The following is a 23,455-nucleotide window of genomic DNA, read 5'->3' as shown; positions in this document are numbered from 1 at the left end:
CACGCATTTGGTCAGGCCAAACCTCAAATTAACCACGAGTTGCCCCACAGATGATCTAACAAGCCATGGTTTGTTTCTGCAAAGCTCCGTTTGCTTTTCAGAAGCTCTTGCTTTGTGCTTTTATAGCTTAGGGAGCTTCCGGACAGGGTGGCCAAAAAAACCATGGTCAAGGAAGGATGCCAGGTTCACACACCCAATACCTAACTAGGCTCAAAGCAAACCAAGGTTCATAAACCAGTGCTGCTTTTCTTTGAGGCTGAATTAAAGCATAAGAATCCAGAAATAATTCTTGTTTTTTGTTCTGAGAAAGATCAAGGTATGTAAGGAAATCAAAACCATGGCTCTTTTGCATTATGCACTGTTCAGCCCTGAGAGAGGAGCTGGGTGTGTGGGGGTGTCTTTTGCAAAAAAACACACCAGTTTTCAAATAATCCAGAGTTGTGAATGTTAGATTTGAACATTCCAGCTTTAAACTAGGAAACTTTTTTGAAATGAAATATAAGCTTAAGAGAAATGTGGGAGCCTCTTAGATTGCAAGAACCCCCTTTAGCAACGCACATTACTCCCCAATGCCTGTTTGGCTTTTCCAAATAATAAAAATAATTATTCAGAATTGTTGGGAGTCAAGCATCAACTAGGGGGCTTAGAGGAATGGAGTGTTTTATTACCTGGTGAGCAAGGCTTCATCAGCACCCTTCATAATATTCCCATGTTGAGGAACACCTGCTTTTAAAAAGTTGCGTGGTCAGGCCCATTGCAATCATGCAGTGGAAGAAAAAGGAACTGCGGATGCACATCAGCATGTTGAAACAGCACAGAAAACCTTTAGAAGCGCCTCCACAGGCAACAGAAGAGGCCCTGAAGCACAGGAAATGGCATCAGGGTTCCTAGGAAGGTGCCAGCTTCCATTTCCCTCATCATTTCCCTAGCCACACCCTGAGCAGAGAGAACTGGAAGATGATTTTCACAGGCATTTCACGTTCTGGAGCACAACAGGGCAAACTTAGCTGGGCAAACATAGAGGAAACACTCTTGCTTGCCTCCTTGCCTTCCTGAAAAATCTTGCACAATATTGCTAGGGATATCAGAGAATTCGAATGAAAGCAAAAACACGAGTGGAAACTGCCAGTGTTCAGTTATTCATCCCATGTCCAGAACGGAAATCAATTAATACAAGCGGTATTCATGGTTGTGGATCCTTTCAGCCTGCAAATGATAAATAATTGATTACATTCCTCCCCACCCCATTTTCATGGTGTTTCCTTTGCAATGAAACAAACAAAGTGGAATAACATAACAAGATCAAAATGCATGTAATGACTTTAGCGAGTTATGTAACTCTGCTGCAGCAGACAGCGAGACCAATAATGCAATATTTGGTGGAAGATGAAAAGCAGCAGAAAAGAGACAGTGTTGCATGCAATAGAGTGTGGAATGAAAAACCCCCACTGCCTTCTTAACATCCCTAGCTATTGCTAAGGGAGATAAGAGACCCATGACACTCCAGCTCTAACCAGTGTGCAGAAAACTGAATTCTGCATGCAGCAATTGGTGCCTTCATAAAGTACCCAGCATATGCTACGAGCTTTGCAAAAACAGAATGAACAGATCTCTGACTGCAGGCACAAAGGAGGATAAAGCTAAAAGAAAGCAACGAAGCGGATTAGAAGTGCAATAATTAACCTCCGAGTAGGGAAAAGATCAAAGAAACCACACAGAACATGAAGAAGAAAAAGGAAGTTTTTAATCATTTCTCAAAAGTGGGACAAAGATGCCAAAGAACATCACAAGAAGGATGCTTATTCCCACAGCCATTTTCTCATGGGCTGGGGAGCTGCAGGGAGCAAGATTTCCCTCGCAGTGACCCAGGAACCGATGATCATGCAAAGAGGACGTCTGCACCCGACAAGCCGCTCAGAGTGGGCCACGGAAGTAATTATGGCTGCCAACCTGGCATGCAATTTAGACTGCGCAAATCTCACTGAAGCCAATGCCCACCTTCATCCTGACAGATCCCTTCTCCCCCAACTGCCCAACAGTAATACAGAAGCAAAATGCTTATGAGGAGAGACTGTCCAGCAAACCTGCAACAGATGTATATTTGGCTTTCATTACAGGGAATCTGCCTATACACTTACCCAGAGTTCTGAGATGCAGGAAAGCCAGTGACTCAGAGCTAAATTTAAAACATGCCTCCTTCTTTGTTCAGCTTGTCAGCATCAGGAAATGAATGGGTAGAAGCTTATTAGAGGCTCCAAGAGAGACATTTGTCTGCATTGTGCTCAGATTATGCTTTTAGCCTACAATTCTGCATCTCTCTGTGGCAGTAAAAGCAAGGAGAATGCACACACTTCTTGTTTTTAAGTGGTGCCAGTAGCTCCTCTCTTTTGCTTCAGAGACTGCTACAGAAGACACCCACAGCAGCAGGGTGACAACAGAGAAGAGACAAAAGGACAGGTCACATAATTGGGATATTTGCATGCAAAAGGTGGCTCTGTTACTATACTCCTCATCCTTAATTGGCATGAAATCGCCTCTTAAAGAAACCTGCTAAGGACATGGGACCAAGTGACAGAGCATCTACAATTCTATGATTCTGTGATTCATCTAGGAATCATCCACATTTAAAGTCTAAGGTGTTTGGGACACGACTATTCTGATCAGGAAGTCTTCAGAGACTGACTCCACGTCAACCACTAAGATTCTGTTAAAAGCAACTGAGGAAGGTAAGAACACAGGAAGCTGCCTTGTTCAAGTCATACCATTGGTCCACCTAGCCCAAAACGGTCTATACTGACTGGCAGAGGCTCTCCAGGGTTTCAGACAGGAGGTCTCCCCCCCCCCACCCTGGAGATGCTGGGGACTGAACCAGGGTCCTTCCACATGCAAAACCAATGCTCTACCACTGAACTTTGGCCCTTTCCACAGATGTTGATTGGGGAAATAGTAGGGATCCAGATATACAAAGGGTTTAGCTCAGTGGTGAAGTGCATGCATGGTCTGAAGGCGTCCTCACAGTCTCTCACATCCACACTTTGAAACAAAGAAAAGCCAGGTGGGAGGTGATGGGAAGGCCCTCCACTGGGAAGCCACTGCCAGTCAGAGTACACAATGCTGGATTAGATGAGCAAATAGATGACCCATTACAAGACAGCTTCCCATGGAATACCTGAGTGGCGATTTCAACCCAGACTTGTCAGAGCCAATATTTTATCACATGGGGCTAGGCATGCTCTTCCCATGCACTCTTTTCATCTTACGTCTTCATTAACCTACCTCACAGAGTTTTCGGGGGGAAGGGGAGAACCTTGTTCACCACCTTGAGCTCCTTGGAGGAAAAAAGACAGGATATATATAAACAAAGGAGTGAAATACTGTGCAGAAGACTTCACCAACCGGGCAGACTTCACGTTTTGGATTGCAACTCTCATCTGCCCCAGCCAGCGCGGGGAGCTGTAGTCCAAAATGTCTGGAAGCCACAGAGTAGGCAAAGGCTTTTGCAAAGCATCCCTACAGTGGGAAGACATTGAGTAGCACCCCTCCTTTCCACTGGTCGTTGGTACACACATCTCAAGATTACATTGCAAGAGCCGGGACAGCAGCAGTGCCAACCATGGCACCAAACAGAATGAAATAATATCTCCCAACCATAACTGAAAGAGGGGACATTCTAGCTGAAATCACAGGTGGGATTAAAGCCCCCAAACTTGTTGGTTCTCCCCACCAAAGCACCAAATTGGAAAACATCTAAGTGAAGAGTCACACACAGTCAACACATCTCAATAAGGGTTTGAAGAAGGAAAATGACCTGATGGCAGAAAGCCTCATTAAGTTGCTAAGCAGAAAGCAAATTACTATAATCATCTTGAGCAAGAGAACCATGGGCAGTAGCTATGCCTTTGGATGAGTCAGGACAGTTGCCACAGGAGGGCAACTGTGCAACAAAGGAGGGAGTTGGGAAATGCATTAACAGACTCTTTCTGTAACAGGCTATGCAGAAGGCAGATTTTGTGCTCTTGCTTTGAGTGTTTACCTTTCTAAAGGCAGACAAGAGGCTACCTGCCTGAGCAGGTACCCACCACTTGCTTGCAGAAGTGTGTGTGTGTGTGTGCCTCTCTCTCTCTCTCCAAAGTAACATCTCCCAAGCAAAGAAAAACAAGGTAGAAAAATAAACAGTTGACTCTTCCAGAGTGAGCTGGCATAGGAATGACCTTTGGAGCACTACAGTATACATTTGCAGGCTGTTTCCTTCCATTCTTATATCCAGTCACAACAGTGAAACCATATCAGAAATCACATCTCCCTTATCTTTGTAGGACAAACGATGTCTGCATCTGATGCAGGAAGAAGTTTATATTGCAAAAGTTGACCAAATGCAGTTCCCACATAACATGTTTAAAAGGGGGCATTTCCTGCTTTTCAATACATCCAGTAATTTTTTATTTTTTTTTTAACCTTAAGAGTGAAATTGACAAGTTTAGACAGTTCCATCAATCAAGTGAATGATCAGGGAGAAGGAAAGCAGCTGGGACTAGGAAATCAGAAACAGTAAAACAAAAGCCCAGTTCTCATAAACATAATATGAGGTGGAAAACCTCTGTCTGGTCTGGATTGCTTCACTTTGGAGCAAATATATATACTACATGAGAGCTATTAGGGTGCTAAATCTATCCTACTCCTGACATGCTACTTTTTGACATCTAGAAATTCCCCTCTCCCAAAATATGGGAGCCAGCCTTCACCCTCAGTCTAAACTGGCAGGGTACAAAGAAGATCACCACCTCATTGGTCAGTCTCTGAGAAGCAGGTGATAAAAATGAACAGGTTTTTTATCCCTGTGGCCAGGCTTCCACTGAGACACATCCCACCAGTGGCACATGGGTAAAGACAGTAGTTCAGGGCTTGAGCACAGGTCCGACCCTTGGCATCTTCACGTTAGAAAAGGATCAGGCAGCAGTAGATGTGAAAAGATCCCTCTGCCCAAAACTCTGGAGAGAAGCTGCCAGTCAGAGCAGACAACACTGGACTCAATGGACAAATGGTATAAACAAGTTCTTATTTCCTTAACCATTATTGCAGCATCAACTTTAATAATAAGAAGCTGACTTCTTTGGAAGCAGAGGCTAACACAGAATGTATGCATCAGTTTCTGAATATATGATGGGCAGGATTCCTGCGTTCCGGGGGGGTTGGACTAGATGACCCTCGGTGTCCCTTCCAGCTCTACAATTCTATGACTCTACATGCATGCGTGGAACTTTCTCATTGGATTTCCCACCACCACCAAGTATTCAGAGTAGCCTATTCTAAGAGGAAACGGTCTGAAACATTTCCAGTTCCTTTTCCTGAAATTGTTTATAAAATGATCCACTAGCCCCTTTTAAAGCTACTGTTTGTTTTGAACCTGGTTTTCTTCTCCTGGGTATCTCCCAGAAGGAAAGCAGTGAATTCCAAGAAGTGTCTCAGCATGGTTAAGAGACTCAGCCTCCAGAAGAGAGCACTAAACATAAATTATCAGTCTGAATAGTGAGGATTCCTGCTGCACTGCTGGATTTTATTCCAGATTTTTTTCCAAGAAAAAGAACAGAAGATTTCACTCTCTACTCATCATTTTGTCTCTGCTTGGGATCTGGATGTAAGTTCCAGTTTTTAATTCTCCCATCCTCTAACACTCAGGAACAAAATCAGGGTGCCTCTGATTGCCAGATGCTGAGGGCACAGACAGAACAGGAGGATATGCCTAGCTTGCCAGCTTTCCAAACTCATCTCTGGTTGACCACAGCTGGGAAAAGAATGCAGGACTACAGTCTATCCAAGATGGCTCTTCTGGGATGTTTTGGCCATTCAGCTTCCTGGTGAATCTAATGCAAAGTCCTTAGGACCCACCTTATCAATTCAGGGATCACTTTGTTGGGGGTTAAACTTCCCATTTATACATACCCTCTTCCAAAAATATATAAAAGGAAAAATACATCAGAGCAGAGAACACCTGCTGATAACTAGCTGGCCAAAATTACCTGGAAGCTTGCAGAATGGCTTGGAAACAGCTAATGTTTAACATGGCTCCTTGAGTTACCTCAGGCCAGAAGCTCCAAATGTTATTCAGGTTTTTTTAAAAAAAGGTAAAATCCATGCTGCTCAAAATCCTCTGCAGATATGGCAGCACAGTGTAAATGGCTACTTACTTTATGGGGAAAGGGTTTTTTGCAATAACGCAAATCTGGGTGTGCCTCAGACTCTAGCAGAGGCGAAAATAACTATTATGTTCTCAGAAGACCAATGTCTGGCAACCTTTATTTATAGATCTACATCTTCTGTTATTTAGGGAAAGTGACCTCACTTCTTTGAGGTTTTTAAATATACAATAACATCTGCAGGATAATCAACTGGGAGGAAAATCCATTCGCCCTCTGTATTTGTTGGCTGAAGGAAGGTGGGCAGTGGAGGATTTCAGAATGAGCATTGTGGGTTGCTGTTTTTTCTTGGGATCCTGTACTTTCTTTTCAAACACCCACCCACACATATAGACACATACCACTCCTCCAGAAGAGAAACAAAAAGAAAAATCTGCATTTAATTTTATTTAAAACCAGGGCAAACTATGTTCCCATGCATTTATACAGGAGGCTTGCAAATAGAACTCAACTGGTCTCCTGTGGACATCAGAGTGAGCCTAAACAAAACAGCTTCTATAAATTGTTTGATTCTTTTCTCGCTCTTTTTGCCCTCCCTTCCAAGCTACTGATATGCCCAGCTAATTCACATACTCAGACAGCAGAAAAGAGCACAGCTTCCTCATACTTGTATAAAGCCCCTGCCACACGTACCAGATTTTATATACTGCATCTCTGGGATGATGCTATTTCCTCTACCGAGCTCCAAACAGTAAGAGATTGAAAGGAAACTTACTTTCATCCACAATCCAATAGTACATAGTTCTGTGCATACAATACCTGGGTGCATTAACCACCTGGCATAATTAAGGAAAGAACTTGCATGCAAACAAGTCAGACAAACAAGCAGGTTCAATTTAGGGTTTGTGTTTAACTGAATACATGGCTTAGGAGTTCAGTATTCTGCCCACCGTGCAACATATTGAAGCTGCATGTCACAAATTAACCAAATCTGACAGGTGCACCTGCAGAGTCACATTTTCCATGTGTTCACAGGAGAAATCTGTACATAAGGTTTCTCTCAGAGGCAGCAGTCACAAATGCAAATGGAATCATCCTTGTTTACTCAAGAGTCTGATGTTTCTCCGTCCTGGAGAAATGAAACACAGGGACACCCAACAGCTGATGCTAAATGGATAGGGGAAGGGAAAACTACATCCGCTTAAGAAAAGCAATCCTGACATGTGGAAAGCTTAAATTGTCACTCCTACATTGCCGTGAGAAATCACCACCCCTTTTTATTGTTATTTTAAAATGTATTTCTTGCTTGATCCCAAAAGGCTTAGCACAATTCATGTGCACAACATATGAATTAATTTTGAAAACCAATCCCCCCACTGCTCCTGAATTTCTTCAATACTGGATTGTTAACTGTGTGATTTTGTTTTATTTTTTGTTTTACTGCCATTTCTAAAATTATGACCTGCAGTTCTGTTCTTACATACTTCTTTATAACCAGTATACTAATGTTAAGTGCTATACCAGGGGCTCCCAAACTGTGGTCTGTGAGTTTCACTCAGGCAGTCCACCACATGTCTGCATTAAAAAATCATACTGATTTTTAATTGTATTTTAAATGATAGAACTGTAGGGTTGGAAGCAACCCAAATAGCCATCTACTCTAACCCCCTGCAACGCAGAAATTGCAGGTAACGAATGCAGGAGTTATAATCCAGTGGTGAATGCTCAGCTTGTAAACCAAGATGCTGCCCCACCCCCTTACCTGTTGGTGGGGTCGATCAGCCCCACCCAGTTCACAAGCAGCAGGACCTCACTGGTCAAGTATGTCCCGTGGAACATGCCAAACTTGCCCACGTGGCAGTAGTGCTGCTGGAAGAGGGCAGGAGGAAAGGAAGGCTGGGGGCAAAGGGCAGCAAAGGCTTTACCACGCAGGGTGCCGAAGCCCCCAGAACAAGACATTTCTCTCCCGATCTCACCCCCCCCCAAAAATCTTTTATTTCTTCTATCGTGTTTTATTGCATTACCATCTGAATTCTGTGGAATCATTTGGCATCTAGCAAAACATGCTGCAATTGGCAGAACAAGGAGAAAAGTGGTCCACCATGACCATCAGCAATCTTCAAGTGGTAAAGGTCGAGGATTCAACCCAGGAAGGACAGAGAATGGGAAGAGCCCAAGCCTGAAACCCTGGAAAGCCACTGCCAGTAGACAAGCCAATGGTCTGAACATGGTACACAGCAGCTTCCTCTGCTCCAATGACCTCACTATCCACACATAAGAAAGCGAGGAAGGCTATCAGGAAGCCAGGTCACCAGACAGCAATGCTCATGACTGAGACACAGCAAGTGACACATGGGATTTAATCATAGAATCATAGAGTTGGAAGAGCCCACAAGGGCCATCGAGTCCAACCCCCTGCCAAGCAGGAAACACCATCAGAGCACTCCTGACATATGGTTGTCAAGCCTCTGCTTAAAGACCTCCAAAGAAGGAGACTCCACCACACTCCTTGGCAGCAAATTCCACTGTCAAACAGCTCTTACTGTCAGGAAGTTCTTCCTAATGTGTAGGTGGAATCTTCTTTCTTGTAGTTTGGATCCATTGCTCCGTGTCCGCTTCTCTGGAGCAGCAGAAAACAACCTTTCTCCCTCCTCTATGTGACATCCTTTTATATATTTGAACATGGCTATCATATCACCCCTTAACCCCCTCTTCTCCAGGCTAAACATGCCCAGCTCCCTTAGCCGTTCCTCATAAGGCATCGTTTCCAGGCCTTTGACCATTTTGGTTGCCCTCCTCTGGACACGTTCCAGTTTGTCAGTATCCTTCTTGAACTGTGGTGCCCAGAACTGGACACAGTACTCCAGGTGAGGTCTGACCAGAGCAGAATACAGTGGCACCATTCCTTCCCTTGATCTAGATGCTATACTCCTATTGATGCAGCCCAGAATTGCATTGGCTTTTTTAGCTGCCGCGTCACACTGTTGGCTCATGTCAAGTTTGTGGTCAACCAAGACTCCTAGATCCTTTTCACATGTAGTGCTCTCAAGCCAGGTGTCACCCATCTTGTATTTGTGCCTCTCATTTTTTTTTGCCCAAGTGCAATACTTTACATTTCTCCCTGTTAAAATTCATCTTGTTTGTTTTGGCCCAGTTCTCCAATCTGTCAAGGTCGTTTTGAAGTGTGATCCTGTCCTCTGGGGTGTTAGCCACCCCTCCCAGTTTGGTGTCATCTGCAAATTTGATCAGGATGCCCTTGAGTCCATCATCCAAGTCGTTGATAAAGATGTTGAATAAGACCGGGCCCAAGACAGAACCCTGTGGCACCCCACTAGTCACTCTTCTCCAGGATGAAGAGGAACCATTCATAATCCATTTAAAGCAATTCCTGGTTATGCAAATGTGCCTTGAACAGGCGAAGTTCCTGGAGGACTGCGCACAGCAGCTATGAGTAAGCTTTTCAAAAAGCCCATAAAAGCAACTGGCCCACCAGAATTCTCATTGACTACATCCCAGACCAACTCATTTTTAAAAAGTATTCAGCAGCAGCACCTGAACAGTGTGCAAACCTTCAACAAGACAGGAACCCATAGCAAGTTGTTGCAGAGTTCTCCATTCCTGAACATTTTTCGTCTTAAGCATGTTAGGTGGAATGATTCCTGTTCTGACAGCTGAATTACTCCTGTGAAGCACATTCAAATGAAGCCTGATTCCACAGAGACAAGTAAGCACTAGGCCTGGGCGATGTATTGATACATCTTCCAGGATCAGATTGAGGGCCAGATCGTGATAGTGTTTGACCAAGATATTGCAGGTCAGCTGGCGCCTTGACTTGCTTCTCCAGCCAAGCGGGCAGATTGCCTCCTTCCTCCTGCTCTGCCCGGTGCCTTGTGGTGCCAGTGCCCCTTCTTCCTCCCTCCGCATGCTAGCAGCAGCAGCATGGTAGCAGTTTCACCCTGGTGCCTCGCAGGACGAGGACCAGTGCTTCTTCCTTTTCAACATCATCATGATGCTCAGCTGGTGATACATCACAATGTTGAGAACCTAGTATCGCCCATCCCTAAAGAATGTAAGAGTAGCCCTGCTGAATCAGACCAAAGGCCCCTCTACTGCAACACCCTGTTCTCACAGTGGCCAAGCAGATGTCCTTTATGGGAAGCCTGCAAGCAGGACCAGAGCACAAGAGCCCTCTCCCCTCTTGTGGTTTCCAGAAACTGGTATTGGGAATCATGTTACCTCGAACCATGGAGACAGAGCATAGCCGTCATGGCCAGAAGCCACTGATTTAGCTTTCACTGGTCAAGGATGTGAAGGCTAAAGGTAAAGTGAAACAAGACTACTCTACCTGCATAAAATACTCATTCGCAGGCTCAGTGGATAGGGGCCTTTACATCTTTTTAAGTCTGCCGTCTCCAATGTTCCTGGAGTTCTGCAGCATTCCGAGTTACTAATTCAAAGCCTCATGTCTTCCAGATTAATCATTTGCGAACACTACTGCAGAGATGGTGTAAGAAAGAATGCAAGCTAGCATATGCTGCTGGGTAGCGTGTGTTGCGGGTTTTTGACACATGTATATCACAAAGCAGCTGTCTGCAACATTTGCTGAGGGGAGGGGAAAGAAGATAACTTCTGGGACCATTTGCTCGAAAGGGACGCATGGGAAGAGAACTCCTCATGTAGGGTTAAGCCAGGGAGCTAGCTCACCCTGTGGAGCTGAGGATTTATGAAACATATGGGCAGACAACTGCTACGCATACTGAGCATCATCCCGCAATGTGTGCTAAGGATTTCAGAGCTGGGCAAAAGTTACATCTGAACAGGTGCCCCGCACCCTTCCAAGACCCACGGAGCAAAGCAGTTCTCAGAAGATTCATTTATTACATCTGTTCACCCTGCACCAGTGTTAGATACTCTGGTATATAATCTAATTGCCAAATAGTACAGTTGTCATAATGGAATGCGCAGGTGCTTTTCTGCAGTGGGGTATTATTATTATTACTATTATTATTATTATTATTATTGCTCATCTCACTTCTATGCCACTTTATATTTTGAAGAACAAATCTCAAAGTGGTTTGCAGCACATTTAAACATCAAATAAAACAATCCAGTACAGTGGTACCTTGGGTTACAGACGCTTCAGGTTACAGACTCCGCTAACCCAGAAATAGTAGCTCGGGTTAAAAACTTTGCTTTAGGATGAGAACAGAAATCGTGCTCTGGCGGCACAGCGGCAGCGGCAGCCCCCATTAGCTAAAGTGGTAACTCAGGTTAAGAACAGTTTCAGGTTAAGAGTGGACCTCCGGAATGAATTAAGTACATAACCAGAGGTACCACTGTATAAAACAAACTCAAGCTCAAAGGAAAATATTTCAGATCCTTCTCTAAGTGGCATTTGGCTTTCCCAGTCGCCATCCTGGCATCCAGAGAGCTCTGTGTTGTCACAACTGGACCGCACTAGTTGCAGAACGGCTATTTTCTAACACTGCCCTGGAGATCCCACTGAAATGAACATACAGTGGTACCTCGGGTTACATATGCTTCAGGTTACATACACTTCAGGTTACAGGCTCCACTTACCCAGAAATACTGCTTCAGGTTAAGAACTTTGCTTCAGGATGAGAACAGAAATTGTGCTCCAGTGGCGCGGCAGCAGCAGGAGGCCCCATTAGCTAAAGTGGTGCTTTAGGTTAAGAACAGTTTCAGGTTAAGTACGGACCTCTGGAACGAATTAAGTACTTAACCCGAGGTACCACTGTACATTGGAAAGAAAGCAGAAAACTGCAAGCTGCAACATTGTGAGAATTGCTTATTTTCCTTTAAGAACTGGTGCTTGGGGTTGCTTGCCAACCTTTCTCTCCCCATCCCTTTCCCCTTTTGTGCCATGTCTTTTGCCATGGTCAATAACATGCACCCTTAAGATGCCCTCCTTGATATTTGAAGGGCCGCCTCCCCTCTGTGAAATTAGGCTTGGAAGAAGCATTATATCATACTCAACAAAACTGGCCACGATTTGTTGACAGCTTTATAAATGTGTCCATCTGCCCAAAGGGACTCTTCTACAAAAAAAGGCTGTCTTATTTTAATTTGCTGCATTGAAGCTGCTGTATGAACAGTTTTGGCAGATGAGCAGGGTTAAAAAATGCTCTAAATAAATAAATAAGAGGCTTTGGTGCCAAGTAATTTGCTGAATTTGCACTACAACCTCGCAGTGACATTATAGCCCCACAACAACCCTTTGAAGCTGGTCAGGCCAAGTTACTGCCTTTCCCCAAAGCATGTGAGCTTTAAAGTTTGGGGCAGCAGTGGCGGTGGTAGGATTTGAACCAACATTCCTGTTAACACTACAGTATAGTCATTCTTGTGTGGCCTGAAGTTCCAGATTCTTTATACAGCTGTTTGCAATGTGAACACTCACACAAACACACATGTGCAAACGCAGACACAGAGCTTCTGGAAGCTGCCACAGTAGCAGACAGATCCTTTCAGAGGCGACAGGAAGGGAGGTTGAAAGAAATGTAGCATAACCCCCTTTCATATGAGCACCTCGGCTCCTGTAAAGGAAATTAAATGCTCAGTTGAATCAACAGCCAGAATGCAGCAAAATGAAAACTCTGCACTTCCTGCACCTTGGCTTACAGCTACATTCACAATTCCAGAGAGAGGGAGCGAGGAAGAGAGAGAGGAGGAGGAGGAGGAGGAGCAGTGGGGGGGGGGGGAGGACTGGGAGGTTCTACAGTTCTGCAACTCTAGCGCCCAACGTACCCCAGGTGCAAATGAGGTCACATCCACACCAAACATTTAAAACACATGGCTTTCCCCAAAGAATCCTGGGACCTGTAATTTGTTGGAAACTGTGGCTCTGTGGGGGTAAACTCAAGTTCCCAGCCATAAGCTCTAAAATATATGGTGTGGGTCTGAGCAGAAAACACAATATTTTTGCAAGGGGGTATTTCATGTTGAAGTCAGGTGGTTGTGTCCTCCAAAGTGAAGTCAGTGGCCCTTTTAAAGCCCGCTCATTGACAGATAACTGACTAATGGGACAATTTGACTCTTCTTTATAATTACAAGTTTTCCATAGGCTCTCTTAAAAACACCAAGACAGGAAAATGTTTTCAGCCTTAGCTGCATTTAACAGTATCCTCTGATATTCCACATCTGATTTTTGTCAATAAGGAATGAGGAACTGCATAGGACCACTATTTTTTGCCACAAGGACCATCTCTCCCAATATTAACCATCCCAGACTCTGTTCATCATCTGAGGGCCTCGTGAGCTCCAGAGGGTGGCAGCATGAGAACGGGCCTTCTCTGCGGTGGCTCCCCAGGGAAGTTCGCCTGGCATCTTTATTATATATATTTTAGGTGCCAGGCAAAAACCTTCCTCTTCAACCATGCCTTGGGCTTATTAATATTCTACAGCTTTTCAAATATGTCTGTGGGAAGTGGGGGTTATTGTTTTGCTGTTTTGCTTTTAATTATTTACTTGCTTTTATTCTCTGCTTTATTCTGTCAACCACCATGAGATCTTACGACAAAGGGTGGTATATAAATCTAATAAATAAATAAAAACTACCTGAGATGGTATATTTCAAATGCTATGTTCAGCTCCCAGTCTTCATACATGGGGCTCCCATGCAGCCTGCCTGCCCTCCAACCCATACCTCGGTTACGGATCACTGGTTAGCTGAACTTTAAAGAAGCATCCCACTTTAAACAGCCATGGCTTTTCCCCACCCAAAGAATCCTGGGAGTTGTAGTTTATTAAGTGCGCTGAGAGTTGTTAGGAGACTCCTATTCCCCTCACAAAGCTACAATTCCTTGAGTTCCCTGGGGAAAAGGATTGATCATTAAAATTATCTGGAAACTGTAGCTCTGCGAGAGGAATAGGGGCCTCAGCACCCTCAATGAACTACAGCTCCCAGAATTCTTTGTGGGACGCCATGATACTGCTTTAACGGTATAGTGCAGAGGGGGCTATAGAACTGCTGTAGGAATCTGACAAGTATCCTTGGAATTATGCACATCATTCGCTATGCACAATCATTCCTAAACCAATGCTTCAATGCAGTAATGGCTCCTCCATCTGTTAATAGCAAAGCAGTATTGGGCGGAATCCTGTCAGCGTTCATTTGCAAGTTTAATTTATACATGAGAATGGAGAACAAGATTTCAGCCTCCAGGCTTAATCTAAAAGCTTTGTTACAAGTAGCAGCATCCCTGGCTCCCTTCTAAAAGATCCATCTGAGATCCAAAAATCCCATGCTGCACCAACTAAGCCTCTCCACTGAGAGAATGGAGTAATCCCCTGAGCACAGAGAGGAAACCGGTTATGTCTTGACATACAGAGAACTATAGAAGCCCCAAGATCAGGGATAGAGGAATCTTTGGCCCTCCAGATGTTACTGGACTCCAACACCCAACTGCCTCAGACAGTATGTCCAATGGACTCAAGGATTACTGGAACTGTAATCCCAACATCTGAAGAGCCACAGGTTCCACATCCTTGCCCACGATTATAGGCTTGAGTTTCTCTGATGTTGTTTTCCTTGAGGCAAAGTCTCTGTACTGAAACTTTTAAGTTTCTCTGCACTGAATTCTCTGCAGCCCTAATATCTATGGTGACCTTTGCTTTTATACTGACAATTCTCTCGGTGTGTTATTTCAAATGCGAGAAAACAGATCTGATTCTTGCCTCCAAAATGTTAAAAACCTGTGACATCTGTTGCACTTAATAGCTTTTATCTGCAGAAAAGAGGAAGAAAAGCCCACAAAAAACAACAGGAAGCTGAGTTTGGGTTGCACATCCACATTCCACTGGGATTATGCAAGATATAACAGCAACTTGATCTTGTAATTCAGTGGTGTTTGCTTGGGGATATATAAATAATACTCTGGGGTTGGGGAGAGTAAAGAATGAAAGTTCTAAAACACAGGTAGCAAATTTCCCAGAGGACTTTTCAACCTGCTGTAAATAATGCTTAATTTCATATTTCAATGTTTTGATATACAACCCCATCAGCTCAGTACCCGAAACGAACTAGTTTTTATCTTCATCACAAGCTCAGCATCTAACCTTAAGCGTATAATGTCTCTGAAACTGTGCCAGTTTTGGCATTTGACAGGAAAGCCAGAGATGCTTTCAATGCCTTCTTAAAACTGGGGGACAGGGTGGAGAGATAGAGACGCCAGTCTGAGAAATTGTCTAGCGCACAGATCTGTCTTTGCTAATAGAACAGTCATCTTGGAGCTAGGGTGTGGCTGCGCATTCTCTCCAATAAAAAAGCACTACTACCGTTCTCAAAAGATAGTAATGAATCAATGGTGCTTCTGAGCTGCTAAGTGAAAATCAGAAGGGTCACCACCACATGGATGCCCAGGATGCTTCCCTTTGCAGCAGTAAAGGCTCAACAAAGCAAGTATCTATTGGAGTCACTGCCCCAGGGAGCCTTGAGCAGCCAGACCCATTGCAAGCCAATTCATCTTAATGAATCAGCCCATTCAGAGAAGACTTTATCTGGCAGAAGTGCAGTTATCTCCAAATGAGGGGCCCCATGGCAGGAGCAGAAACCCCCAGTTTGAGGAAGAAGTTGAGACAAAGCATGCTGGGGTGATGGCTTCTCAATTTTTATTTTTTTTTAAAGAGTGCTTTAGTTTAATAAGAGCCACATGTGCTTTGAGAGGAAAGGGATGCAAGGATGTGCATCTTCATTGCAGCCAGGCTTCAGCCTGGAGGTTAAATCTTCCTTTCCTCTCCTCCTGCTGTGTCAGTTCAGTGGGAGGTTATTTGTCAGAGTGAATATACGCCCCCTCCTCCAATTACTGGTGGAGAAAGCATGGTTGGCTTGGGGGGGGCGTCCTTCGGTTATGCCACAAACTGCCCCCCAGCAACCCCCAAAAAAGGTTGATGAGGTGTGTGGTGCCTTCCAGGAAGGAATGTGGATATCAGGGCGTGGTAGTAAAATAGGACCCTGTGAAGGAATGGATGGGGGGAAAGGAGGGGGGAAGAGCAACAAAGAAAATCAAGTTGAGGTTCGTGCAAAAGAAGTTTTCCTCCCCCACTCACAGCATTAGGACTTGTGGACATCCCATGAAGCTGAATGTTGGAAGGTTCAGGACAGGTGAAAGGAAGTCCTTCTCCATGCAGTGCGTGGCAGAACTGTGGAACTCCCTCCCACAGGAAGCAGTGAGGCCCACCAACTTGGGTGGCTTTAAAGGGGGATTTAAATAAATTCATGGAGGAGAAGGCTATTAATGGCTACTTGCTTGGTGGCTTTGTTCTCCCTCCACTGTTGTTTGAACTGCTGTTGCGCGGAGGTCCTCCATGTTTGCTTTCCATAGGGATCTGGCTGGCCACTATGAGAACAGGACGCTGGACTAGTTTGGATGGATCCAGCAATACATTTATGTTCTAATGGATTTGCTATACACACACACACACACACACACACACACAGGCAATAGATTTAAGATTTGACTTTACAAAAAACTGTTATAGTCGCAAGTATTAACACAAAAGGTTTGATGCATCCCTAGCGGAAGAGGAGAGGCATGATGTTAAAAGAGAGGTGGCAGCAGTTTCATGTCCACACTCTTGCAGGGGCAGAGGCAGCACTTTTGGAGTTGCAGGGGAGGCAAGGAAGGAGGGGGGCAAGAAGGTAGACAGAGGGTATTTCAGGTTTATGGTACAGCAACCACTAAGTCATATTGCACCACAAGTACCAGAGTTGTTTGTGTTATCTGCATGCCACCTTTTGCCCTGACTGGAACACAAGAAGGTTTACACCAATTAATTAATTAATTAAAACTTACTAGTTTTAAAAAAACCTAATCTATTAAAATCCTGATAATAAAAACAGCACGGCACTGTTAAAAGCCCTTTCCTTTTTTAAAAAAAATACAGTCAGTTCCCAAGAGCCTGACAGAATGAAACAGGCTTTACCTGTCAGCAAAAGGACAACAAGGAGGGAGCCAGTCTAGCTTCTCTAGAAAGGGAGTTGCGAAGTCTGGGAGCAGCCACCAAGAAGGCCCTCTCTCACGTCCTTACCAAGTGGGTCTCTGAGGGTGGTGGGACTGAGAGATGGTTCTTCCCTGAAGATCCCAGAGCCTGGGCAGGTTTGTATGGGAGAAAATGGTCCTTCAGACAGCCTGCACCTAATGGCTTTATAGGTATTAACCAGTAGTTAGAATTGCACTTGGAAACAGGCTGGGAGCCGGTGGATCTGCTGTAACAAGGGAGTCGTATAAGCTCCCAGTCACCAATTTGGCAGCAGCTGTTTGAGCCGGCTGGAGTTTCTAAGCTCTTTTCCAAAGGCAGCCCCATACAGAGTCCATTACAGTAATCCAAACCGGATGCAAGGAAGGCGTGTGCCACTGTGTCAAGAGTTTTTGCAAACGCTGCCAAGTTCTTTTGTCAGTGACTTGCTCCCAATAATACAAACAGCCTTTTAAAAAGAAGATGACCAGCAAACCAAACGTGGGAATCCAGATGAAATGTCTCAATCAGCATTGGTCACATCTGTTGTGACCAACACATTCAAGGCATTGTTACACCACTTTAACAGTTACAAGACTTCCTCCAAGTCTCTCAGGAACTGTAGCGTGTTAATGGTGCTAAACATAGGTAGCTGCATAAGGGGTCTCCTAACAACTCTTGGCGCCCCTCAACGTACTACAGTTCTCAGGATTCTTTCGGGAGCAGCCATGACTGTTAGTGGAATAAATGGTGTTTCTGTGTGCTCTGGCACTTGTCATGGTGTCCTGTTGCACCAGAAGCAGTTTAGTCCTGCTGGCCACATGACCCAGAAAGCTGTCTGCAGACAAACACCAGCTTCTTCAGCCTGAAGCGATATGAGTGCCACAACCCCATAGTCGCCTTTGACTGGACTTAAACATCCAGTGGTCCTTTACCTTTTACCTAAAGTGAAATATGAGTTTTTTAAAAGGTATGCTGTGGATGAGACCATTATCACAAAGAACTCAGGCGTGATGCTGAAATTAGTTCCTTAATACCACAGAAATTCAAAACACAACACAGTTAGAAAACTTGTTTGTTTTTTTCTAAAGTGAAGTCTTATATGTCCCTGAGCCCCAAAGCAAGTTTCTGTGTGCCTCCATGGCCTGCCCCCTTTGAAATCCACAACATCCCCCCCCCACAACCCAGTTCACAACAGTCATAAATGTGTGCTAACCTCAGATAACAACAGCAACAAACTTGGGGTGACACCAACAAATTAGAAACTTCAGCATAGTAAGGCTACACCTGTTTTCACACCACATTTGAGGCACATTATTTCCCCAACAGAATCCTGTGAGCTGTAGGTGGTTTTTCTTTTAAGGTAAAGGTAAAAGAACCCCTGACCGTTAGGTCCAGTCGTGACTGACTCTGGGGTTGCGGCACTCATCTTGCTTTATTGGCCGAGGGAGCCGGCGTACAGCTTCCAGGTCATGTGGCCAGCATGACTAAGCTGCTTCTGGCGAACCAGAGCAGTGCATGGAAACGCCGTTTACCTTCCCGCCAGAGCGCTACCTATTTATCTACTTGCACTTTGACGTGCTTTTGAACTGCTAGGTTGGCAGGAGCAGGGACCGAGCAACGGGAGCTCACCCCGTCGCGGGGATTCGAACCGCCAACCTTCTGATCGGCAAGTCCTAGGCTCTGTGGTTTCACCCACAGCACCACCTGCGTATCGGCAAGCACTAGGCTCTGTGATTTAACCCACAGCGCCACCCGCGTCCCTGGTTTTTCTTTTAAAGGCTGCTGCAAAATGCAGTTCCACAATGGTTAAATTGCAGTTCCCAGGATCGGGGGGAGGGGAAGTTTGCATCAAATATGCTTTAAGTCTATGGTGGGTACATGGCCAAAGCATGGAACAAGGCGTGTTGAAAATACCTGATGTCCACTTGAGGATTACACCAGCACGTGTTTTGATGCCAAGGCACACACGAGGGCAGGGCTTTCCCGTCAGAAATGATAGGTAAGTCAAGTCAAGAGAAAGTACATCCATTTCTCTGGGGGACATACCTGCCTATTCGTGAGTGGGGGCCTTTGATCAAGTGTGGCACACGAAGGGAAGCAAAGGGGAGAGCCCAAGAATCAAACCAGGCATTTGAAACTCAAAGGGTGCTCTGGCTGAAGCTGAAGAAGGGAAGAGGAAGGTGAGGAGGCTCCTGACAGACACTCTGCCTCTCTCTGCACAGCCTGGAAATGGAGCAGCTGCGAAGTGCATTGCAATACTCTTCCCCATTCAGCACTTCCCCCAGGGAATATGGAGCCACTTGCAAGTTGAGATGGGGGAAGAAGCAGAAGAAAGGCGAGTTTTGGAATGTGTCTCTCACACACAAAGATTGGTGAACATAGGAAAAGTCAATGAGTCACGCAGCTCAGTCCAGTTAGTCACTGGGACATGCGAAATGTCTGCAATTCACTCAAAAAGGTCTGCAGCTCACACCCCCTTGAATGGCAGCAGGCGGAAGGCCACATGCAGCCAGGCAGTTTAGCGTGCCCACGTGCAAACTGTTGCCAGCTGCTTTTATGTCCGTTGAACAGAGGGCCCCAAAATTAACCTTACAGCCAGCATTTGCCCTGTGCACTACATTTCTCAGTGGTAGAACCAAGCAGGTTGGAAAGGCAGAGGCACCACCTGCCTATGGCTGGAAGCAGGGCAGCTTGTAACTTTCCACTCACCTGAGAATCAGCAGCAAGCGAATCAGAAGCAAGAGTGCAGTGTGCTAAGCTATGTGATGCTACAAGAGGCTCTCTCTCCCACTCCCTCTCTGTCTAGTGTAGCCTCCACTGGGCTGCTGTAAGAGTGAGATGAGTAGCCACCCATGCAGGTCTTGCAAAGGGTGGGGCCAAGGAGCTAGCTGCAGAAGAAAGGGGGAGGGCAAGAGCAGGCGTGCTCACATCTGCACCAGTTCTTTAAAGCACATTCTTCCACCTCCCCCAAAGAACCTGCAAGGCTAAGAGCTCTGCCTGGTAGTCTGTCAAGCCTAGTGGAAATGTGTGCTGTGGGAGTGCCCATAAAGAACAGCAGATAACCTGGGGGGAAATGAGGGGCGGGGGCGAGTGAGCTCCTCTCCCAACACACTTCATGCTGCTTCACATGCACTTAGTACTGAACATGCAACCCACATGGAAGTGGTCAGGAGCAATGAGCATCCACACTAGTTTTCCATTGCATAGATGAGAACTAGGAAACAACGCCGCCCCCCTTTTCTCAAGCACGTGCGACAAGTTTGGTAGTCTGAAAGGCCCTTTTGGAAAGGGACGTACAGACACTCCCGGCATGTTCCCAGATTGCAAACGGGAGTCTTGCAGAGGAAACGCGTTAGGACACAGGAAGCGCTGACTTGGTCTACCGGCCCATCTGGTCAAAGTATCCAGAGGTAGACTGCCCCTGAACATGGAAGCCCCGCGCAGCCACCGCAAATAATTGCCGGCGACTGACCAACCACGAGCTTAGAGGCCCCGTTGCATATTGCAGGAGTCCTGGTCAGTCCGTCTCTCTCTCTCTGGAGCATTTTTCCCTTCTGGGGAAAGCATGACCGCCGCCGCCCCAACCAACCCAAGGATCAAGAGTGCTTTGGCGGCATTACCTTGGAGAATTTCTCTTTAGAGCAAGCGCGCTTGGCGCCCCAAGCCCCCTGCCCTGCAGCAGCCCCCTGGAAGAGTCCGGAGAGCACCCCACCCCCGCCTACAGCAGGCCATCCTCCCAGCTGGCCTCGCTCTTGCTGCCCAGCCCGGCCTCCTGGCCCAAAGGAAGCAGGGCAGGCGAAGCCCCTACAAGCTGAGGCAGCGCCACTAATAAAGGCACGTGCGCTTCGCTTGCGGGAGGTGGGGCGGAAAGGCTCCCCAAGTTCTGCCAGAAGCGGCCGGCGGGAAAGTTGCAGCGCCAAAGGAGCCCCCGAGCGCGACCCCACTCCCGGCCTCGCTCGCTCGCGGGGACACTCACAGTTGTGCGTTACGCTCTCCGACTGCCTCTTTCGCTCGCGCTCTGCTCTCCGACTGGCACCGCGGGCGCTTCCCAGCTCCCTAGACGCCTCCCCAGCCCAGGAGCATCGCTCGGCCCTCCCGCTCCCCCACCCGCCCTTCCAAGCGCCGGGGTCCGCCCCTCAGCCGAGGAAGGATTGGGCGGAGCGCCCGCACATCAAGGCCGATCCGGGAGGCGATTCGGTGGCAAGGAATGTCTGTTACTCTCCAGAGGCGGGGATTGGAGGCAGGCTTGCCCGCCCAGGTAGAATTAGTGGTTGCTCAACTCTTAGCGGTGACTCCGAAGCTGAGGGAGCCGAGCCCGGATGAGTTAGTTTCACGGACTGACCCCTTGGGAATCATCAGGCGCTGCAAACAATATATGCTAAATGCAATTGCATGTTAAAATGAGGCAAGTTTTTAAAATTAAACACACTTTAAGTATTTCTGTCACAAGGAAGTTTTCCCTGTATGCCTCCTGTATCTATGTTCTCATGCATATGGAGATCATGTGAGTGTGCATATTTGCCGTTTGCAGCTGTTTATAGGGGTCTGTGTGGCATGTGAAACAAACATGGGATATGTGTGCATGAGATGCACATGACTGCTAAACTGGATTTTTTATTTAATCCCACTGTACATGGGATGTCAGCACTATGGGCTTTTCTGGGGTAGTACAGGGCCTTTTACAGTCTGGCCTGAAAGAACAGAACCAACAGCAGCTCGCTGTGACTTGTTTGCAAAGCATTTTGAGGACAAAGTTATTTGCATCCCCCTGGAACTTGACCCTGCTGTTACAGCAGATGAATCTCAAGGGCATCCAGAGCACAGGACTAGTTATGTTGGATGAGTTTCCTTTAGTAAGGCTCAAGGATGTGGACAAGGTGCTCAGATCAGTCAGGGCGACCACTTGTACCCTGGAAACTACATTCCATAACCTCTCCCACACTGCCATTTCAATATTATAACATAACACCAAACCAAACAAAAGGTTGGTACCAAAGCAAGGTAGAAGCATGACGTCTTGAACTGAGGCAATTCTATTACAGTAGGCAGGTTTCATGTGGCATAGACTTGCCCATACACATAGGGTTCAGAAACTAAACCGGAAGCAAAAAATGCTTTGGTATGACATTGGACCAGCGGAGCTGGGACACCCATGAGGCAAGGTGAAGCAGCCACCTCAGGCAGTTCCTCCACAGGTGCCCTGCCTGCCACACCACAGAGTGGAACGGCATTGTTTGTTGGTCTCCCCTGTCTTGCAGAACTATCAGTAGTTTGTGGGTTAAAGCTTTAGGTTTATGCAATTAGATTAGATGAGTGGGGAGTGCCTGGTGTTGCCTGGGGAATCTGTAGAAACCAAAAAATATTGCGATTTTCAAATGGCCAGGGCAATTTGTGAGTTTGGGCCCATCATGCTGAAAGCATGAAGTCATGCCAAGGTCTCATTTTGGTTCACCATTTTGAACCAAATGGCACCTGGCACCCTAATGTCAATGGAGACTACCACCCCCACTTTGGGAACCTTCATAACAAGTTTTGTGATTATACCTTGGGAGGCAGCCAAACCTATGCCACAAAATGGGCAAAGTCACACCAAAGTGATGTTTTGGTACACCATCTTGATTCAAAATGGTGCCTGGCATCCAAATGGCAAACAAAGACCGCTACCACCACCTCAGGGACCCTCATGGCAAGTTTGGTGACAATATCTCAAGAGGCGTCCAAACCCATAAGGAACAGAGGGACAGGCAGGCAGGCAGACAGACAATCCATTTTCCAAAATATAGAATAGATTAAAGCACACTCTCACTCCTGGCACAACAAGTTGACTATGTGTGTGCTTTTTGCAGTTTGGAAAGTGTTAGAGAAATGCACTGGGAACTGTGGGATGAATGAATAATGGAAAGATGTTTAAACACCACACAAGAAAATCAGGATGAGCATAGGATGAATGCTCACTGTCATAAAACTGCCTTGTAAATGAATCAGAATAAATGACATCACATCAACTTTGTGCAAGCAAATCACAATGAATGCAGAATAAAGTTTTAATAGACTGTGGTGATGTTGTTTGCTGTTTCTGCTGCTCTTAGGCAGTACAGTGGTACCTCGGGTTACAGACGCTTCAGGTTACAGACGCTTCAGGTTACATACTCCGCTAACCCAGAAATAGTGCTTCAGGTTAAGAACTTTGCTTCAGGTTGAGAACAGAAATCGTGCTCGGCAGCAGCAGGAGGCCCCATTAGCTAAAGTGGTGCTTCAAGTTAAGAACAGTTTCAGGTTAAGAACGGACCTCCGGAACGAATTAAGTTCTTAACCTGAGGTACCACTGTAGATGGGTACTGCAA

General features: G+C 46.0%; 1 protein-coding gene across 1 annotated transcript in view; it reads right to left on the bottom strand.

Moving 5' to 3' along the window:
- PLS3 (plastin 3) overlaps positions 1 to 21,213 on the bottom strand; it is a 71,754-nt gene extending 50,541 nt beyond the window's left edge. Inside the window, exon 1 of the mRNA XM_053373530.1 lies at positions 21,088 to 21,213. The gene's annotated coding sequence lies outside the window, so the exon portion shown is untranslated. The remainder of the gene's footprint in view (positions 1 to 21,087) is intronic.
- Between the last annotated feature and the right edge of the window lie 2,242 nt (positions 21,214 to 23,455).

Source organism: Podarcis raffonei, chromosome Z (assembly GCF_027172205.1).
Source record: "Podarcis raffonei isolate rPodRaf1 chromosome Z, rPodRaf1.pri, whole genome shotgun sequence".
Taxonomy (NCBI): Eukaryota; Metazoa; Chordata; class Lepidosauria; order Squamata; family Lacertidae; genus Podarcis; species Podarcis raffonei.
Note: the sequence above shows the minus strand (reverse complement) of the source record. Positions and strands in the feature narration are given on the sequence as shown.